Source organism: Malania oleifera, chromosome 2 (genome assembly GCF_029873635.1).
Source record: "Malania oleifera isolate guangnan ecotype guangnan chromosome 2, ASM2987363v1, whole genome shotgun sequence".
In the NCBI taxonomy this organism is placed as follows: Eukaryota; Viridiplantae; Streptophyta; class Magnoliopsida; order Santalales; family Ximeniaceae; genus Malania; species Malania oleifera.
The window spans coordinates 109,051,514-109,058,003 of record NC_080418.1 but is presented as its reverse complement, the minus strand read 5'-3'; positions in this window follow the sequence as shown (position 1 = coordinate 109,058,003).

The following is a 6,490-nucleotide window of genomic DNA, read 5'->3' as shown; positions in this document are numbered from 1 at the left end:
CTGCTGACATGGTATCTCTAGAGAAACCCAAAAAAAAAAGAAGAAGATGCAATTGGGTTGGAACTAAATTATCCCTTGTATTGGGTCAAGGGGCTTCCCTAGAGCTCATACATACAGGCGTCGAGTCTTCCTCTCAAAAATTTCTTCTACTTTTTTCGTTCTAAAACATAGTTCATCTTCCTGTATCGCGGGGTTGGAAAATTTACTATTGGAAGGCTTTCCATTTGTACTTTAAACACTTTTGGAGAACTTGAGTCGTTAGTATTAATCTATTAGAACCATGCTCACAAAGTAATAAATGTAATAATTCAAGGAAGAAAGTGAGTAAAAACATTCTTATGACTCACTTTGCCTGGATGCGTACAAATGAAAATTTTTACTTTTTTAATACTAGTTCACCTCTCTAACTGTAGAGATCAATTTGATCCTAGGTTTACAGTGAACATAGTGCTTCATAAAAATAGTTACACTTCCTATTTTTATAGGGCAATTACATTCTCTAGATCTTTCTTGAAGAAGTTTCTGTAGATAAATCTATTGAAGGATTCACATAATGCCTACATAAGCATTCATGTAGGCATTACTTCACCAATGAGTTGGCAGGTTGTGACATTTTACCCCACCTATTCGGTCAATGCCCTTGCTATAACTTCTTCTTTGGAGATGACCATCCTTTTTTTGAATTGTCACAAGAAGTCTTCCTATTACCAACTTGCTTTACAATCGGGTTGTTACTTCGACTTCACCAAGTGCTCTAAATATTGCTTCATATGGTCATCCATTTAGGGATAATTTGATAAGCAATAGTGCAGTCCACTCTTTTGTCATAATTGTTATGGATGTGGAAGCCCTCTTTCAATACCCTCAACTTGGATTTTTCATTTGACATGACACGACTTGAGTAAGCTCACAAGGAAAATTAGGATGGACGTGTAGCTTTAAATGTAGCTTCGCTTGGTAAGCATCTTGACAACATGCCAAATGATTAAATATGTCCTTCTATAGCCTGGTGTGGAAGAAGCTTCACCAAGACAATGTCCTTTCTTTCCACCTGTCTTCTTATTTGCCCACTTCTTCATATTCTTAGATGTCTTGGCCAAAAATGATTTGGGCATGTCATGCCACTTTTGGAAAGTTTTTAAGTTGGTGGATTCTTGCCTGTATCCTACAACAATGGTGTTAGGTGTCAATGATTGTTATCCCATGGCTAGCTTAAAATGGCTTTGATGTGTGGACACACTTGTTTTGTAAACTATAGGAGAATTAAGCTATGTCAAGCAACTTGGTCCAATCCTTTTTGGTTAGCACTCACACAGGATCTCAAGTATAATGCCTATAAAGTTTTCACCCGTTTGGTATGGTAATTTGTTTGTGGATGAAATCTTGAGGAGAAGTAATGCAAATAGGTGTAGGAATAGAAGGAAAAATTCACAAATAAAGACTAAGATTTCAGATAGCATTTTAGTAGCATTCTTTGACTCATTCTGCTGAATCCTCAAAAGATTAAAGAGATCACTGTCATGAATTTTAGTCCAACAAGTATGGATTCTAGGTACAACATAGACTTAATCATGAGATTAGTACCTGTTTTGATATTGCCTCAAAATAAGAATGATGACTTTCTACTAGTCTTTTGCACCTTCAATAGCAATAAGGGGATTTGTAGACACCATAGGGTTGAATCCTTAAAACCCAAGCATCTAAATCTTCAAACCCTAGCTAGTCTGGAGTTCAACTTTGAAAAGAGATCTCCTTAATAGAAAAAGCAAAAAACCTTCTAGAAAAGTGGCTGAAGGCTTGTACTTATACTAGGCATAAGGCTTCTGAGAGTCTCTAACTCCCATTTTTCGCACACAATTCCCCTTTAAAATCATTTTTCTAAGCCTTAACAAAAATAAATCCCATCACAAAATTGCCTGTGTATTACAAAAAGGCTCCCAAATCTAATTTGACCAAAATGAACCCCAAAATTTAGAAATTATAGAAATGCCTTTAGCACCCCAAAAATACAATATTTGATAAAAGCATAAACTTAAATAAAGATTATAGAATTGCATTATTCCCTCCTTCTTAGAAAGGGTTCGCCTCTATGCAAGTTGTCATCTGAGCTAAGTGGCACATGTCATGATTAATCTTCATTAATTCCTTAGCGCTAATTTATGAATTCCCATAATCAAGTCTACAAGCTCATACCAATAATCTAAGATAAATTATAGTCCTAGCCTTCACCTCTCTTACATGTATGACAACTTTAATTTTTTGCCTTAGAAGTGACTTTGGTGAGTTTTTGAAAAAACTTTGTATATTACAAATGGGTACAAGTCCACCACACTAAAGATTTGCGATATATCCAAGCTATGAAGGAGTTCAACTTCATGGGTTTCTCACCAAATTTGCACAAAAACTTTACATAGCCCAATTTTGAACTTTTCAACTTGTGGTAAGCACTTGTTGGAAATATATCTTTTCGAAGGAAAACCATCATACGATCACCAACTTGATACTCCTTGAACTCCTTTGTTGATTAGCAACTTCCTTGTAAAGTTGGTTCACACTTTCAAGCCTCCTTCAAACTCTTTCTTGAACCTCTTTTAAATTTTTAGCATAAGCAATAACATCATCATATCACCATGCATTGGCTTGTTAGAGACATCCACAAGTTCCATAATTTGATTTCAATGTCTATTATACACCATCTAAAAGGACTTCAACCTATAGATTTGTTAATGGTACTAGTGTAAGAAAACTCAAATTGTGGTAGGTCAAATACCATTGTCGAATGTTTGTCCTCTGCAAGGCACCACGATAAATTCCCCAAACTTCAATTCACTACTTCACTTTGCTCATCTATTTGAGGGTGATAGACACTAGTGTATTGCAATATTTTAGACAATATCTTCCATATATAAAGTCTTCCAAAAATGGTTGGGGAATTTCATGTCTCGATCATATGTGATTGTTTTTGGTACCTATGTAATCTGAACCACTTCACAAAAAAAAAAGAGTTGGCACATTGGTTGTGTATAATGCCTTATTATATGCAATAACGTGAGCCATCTTTGAAAGTTGATCCACAACTACAAAGATGGAGTTAATGCCCCAAGCTGTCCTTAGCAATTTGAGCATAAAATCCATGCTATGGTTATTGGTAAAGGAATCTCAAGACTTGCTTCTGCCCATTTTAAACTTGGCAAGTATGACATTTATCAACATACTTATACGCATCTCGATGCATGGAAGGCCATATGTACCTTTTAGCCACTAAATTTAGTGTTTATCCTTGCCAAAATAACCTCCTAAACCACCTCCATGCAATTCAAATATCAAGTATTAACCTTCAAGAATGCATAGCTTAACACCCTTAAACAAATATATGTTTTTCAAAACAAATTTTGCACACACATCACGATCGATATCTGGAATTTTTGAAAAAATTTCTAGAAAGTTTTCCTTGGTTGACTCCAACCCAACAACACTAATAGACATAGTTTGAGCAAATGTGCCCTTATACTTAATGCATCTGCCACCTTATTTAGCAAGTCAACTTCATGTCTCAATGTGATAGTGTAATCCTTCACGAATACAATCCATTTAGCACGCCTTTGACTTAGCTTCTTTTGGGAATTGAGATCTTTCAAGGTCTTGTGGTTAGAATTCAAAATAAATTCCCTTTGAATAAGGAAATGCCACCAGGATTTGAAAGTATGAACAATAGCATAAAACTCTAGGTCATAAGTAGAATAGTCTTGCTGAGCCTTGTTGTGAGTTTCGTGCTTGAAATAAGCCATTGGTATTTCTTCTTGACTCAAGACAACTCCAATTCCAATCTCTGATGCATCAAAATCAACTTCAAAGATGTTATCAAATTCAAGTGAGGCTAAGATCAACACTTGATTAATCATCTTCTTTATCTCCTCAAAGCTCCCTTCAACTTCTAAAGTCCAACCAAACTTCCCTCTTTTAAGATATTTAGTGATAGGAATGATAATAGTGTTGGGCTTTTGTGGAGCCTAGTTGCGTTCAATTTGGATGATGACCTAACTTTTTTTTAATGAGAGATTTCTATCTGGCTCAAGCTGCAGCGCTCATGGACTAAGCGAACCAATCCATACTCGTGGGGGTCCGGGGGCAACGCCCCCAAGAAAATTTTTTGGGCCCGTTTGGTAGCCCATTTGGAACCCTGTGTGCAACATATAAAATGATTGTTTTTGGGTGATTAGGGTAAGTGGTCACATTTTGCGAGAGAAAATGAGAGAGAGAGCGCATTGTACCGCCCCACTCTTTGTTATTTTTTTCTTCCTGATAATAGTGAAATCTTTGCAACTCTGTGGATGTAGGCAAAATTTCTGAACCACGTAAATACTGCCTTGTGCGTGTGATTGAATTTTCTTTGGAGTGTATTCTTTATCTATTTTATTTCTCACAGGTTTCAGGAATTTTTTATTAATTCCCAACAAATAGCACTAAAATTTCTTATAAATCTCCACTAAATGTGGGAAAACAATGAAAAATTTTGATCTCTGTAATTGTTCTTGGAGTAGCCTAGTTAATTTGTTACAACTCCAATCTTCCATAGATCAACTTCTGTTCCCTTTTCTAAGACAATAAAACCTACTAAGTCCAATATGTCCACCACGAATCTACACTTCTTTATGTTGGCATAAATATGATTTTTGCCTTAAGAGTTGCAGGACAACCCTTAAATGGTTAACGTGATTTTTCTTGTCCATGATGTACACCAAATGTCATGAAAATAAACAACAACAAACTTTGCTCTGATAGGTCTTGACACTTGGTTCATGAATTCGATGAAGGTACTAAGTGCATTAGACAACTCGAAGGGCATGACCAGTCCCTCAAAGAGCCCTTCATTGGTTTGAAAGGCTAATTTTCACTCATCTCCAGCCTTGATTCTAATTTAGTGAGAACCACTCTTCAAGTCAACCCTTGAAACAAAAAACTTAAGATCCAACTAGCATGTCAAGTATAAATCCTGTCTTGGAATAAATGGTGATTTTGTCGATAGCTCTATTGTCGACACAAATTTTCCAAGTTCCGTCCTTCTTAGGATTGAGTAAAGTTGGTACGACGCAAAAACTTAGGCGTTCTTGAATAAATCTCTTTCTAAGAAGTTCCCTAACTTGGTTTTGAAGGTCTTTATTCTCCTTGGGCTCATTTGATAGTGGGGGAAAATTAGGTTATGTAGAATCTAATAAAAGATCACTTTGATGTTTGTATATCCCTTGTAGGAGGAAGTATATCAAATAATTCACCCGACATATATATGAACTCATTAAGGATCTCCTTGACATCATTTGGAAACTTCAAGTAGTACAACTTCCCTTCCTTTTGAAAAAGGATGTAAACCAACAATTTCCTTACTTTCTTCACCAAAATCCATTTTATTTAAGAGACCAAGTAAATAACCCTTTTCTTGCCTTTTAACATCATCATCCTTCATTAGCTTTAGCACAAGCTTCTTCCATTTCTCACCATTTTTCACAAAAAAAAAATAAATAAATAACTATACTTCACACCATCACGGATTGTGTCTTTGTCATATTGCCAAAGTCGTCCTAGAAGAATAAAAATAATTATTTAGAGGAATCGACTTGGAAATTAACGAGGCATCTTGAAGAGACAATTACCTCATTTCCTTTGTTGAGCCATATAATCTAGTATGATTGAGGATGGGTTTCAATGAGAAACTAGATTCTCACCATTCTGACTACCAATTATCATGTTGCAAAGCTTACCATCAATTGTACATATAGTTTGAAAGATATTCTTATGTAGCCAATTGTCATTATTTGATTAAGGGCAAAGTAATGACCTTCGAATGACTAAAGACTCATCAAGGACATTACCTTTAATCCCTTTTTCTTTCAAATCCTTTTCAGCTTCTAGTTGTTGCTCTTGGTCCTCAAGAATTGTAAAATTCTTCACAATCAGCCTTTTGATTGTTGGCATGATTAACTCTACTTTTAGCTTAATTTGGAAGCTTGTTGGACTTATACCCAATCTTAGAGCATTTGTGGTATTTCACCACTATTTTTCCATAGTTCACTAGCTATGCTTCTTTACCACTATAAATTTGGTTGGTTGGTTAGCACTATCGACACTTGTGGATTGGTGGAGGTTTGACACCTCAATCTAAGATGGAAATAGGGTAAGAGATTTGTGTTATTTAAGGTTCTTTAAAGTTGCCACTAACTTGTTATTTACTTAGGTGTAGTTAGTTCGCTTAATTACTACTATTACTTGGTCTCTAGGCTAATCTTAAGGCTAAGAAACCAATAGTCTTAGTCAGCTTTTACTATAACTAGGTTCGAGGATATAATTGTATGAGTGGCAAGGTCTTATCACTCCCTATGCACTAATTCCACAAATAGTATCTAATTAACTATGAGTTATCTCAAACTGATTCAAATGACTCTTACTTAACTCCCAAATTAGCATTTAACGAACATTTCAAAAGAAAATACAAAAT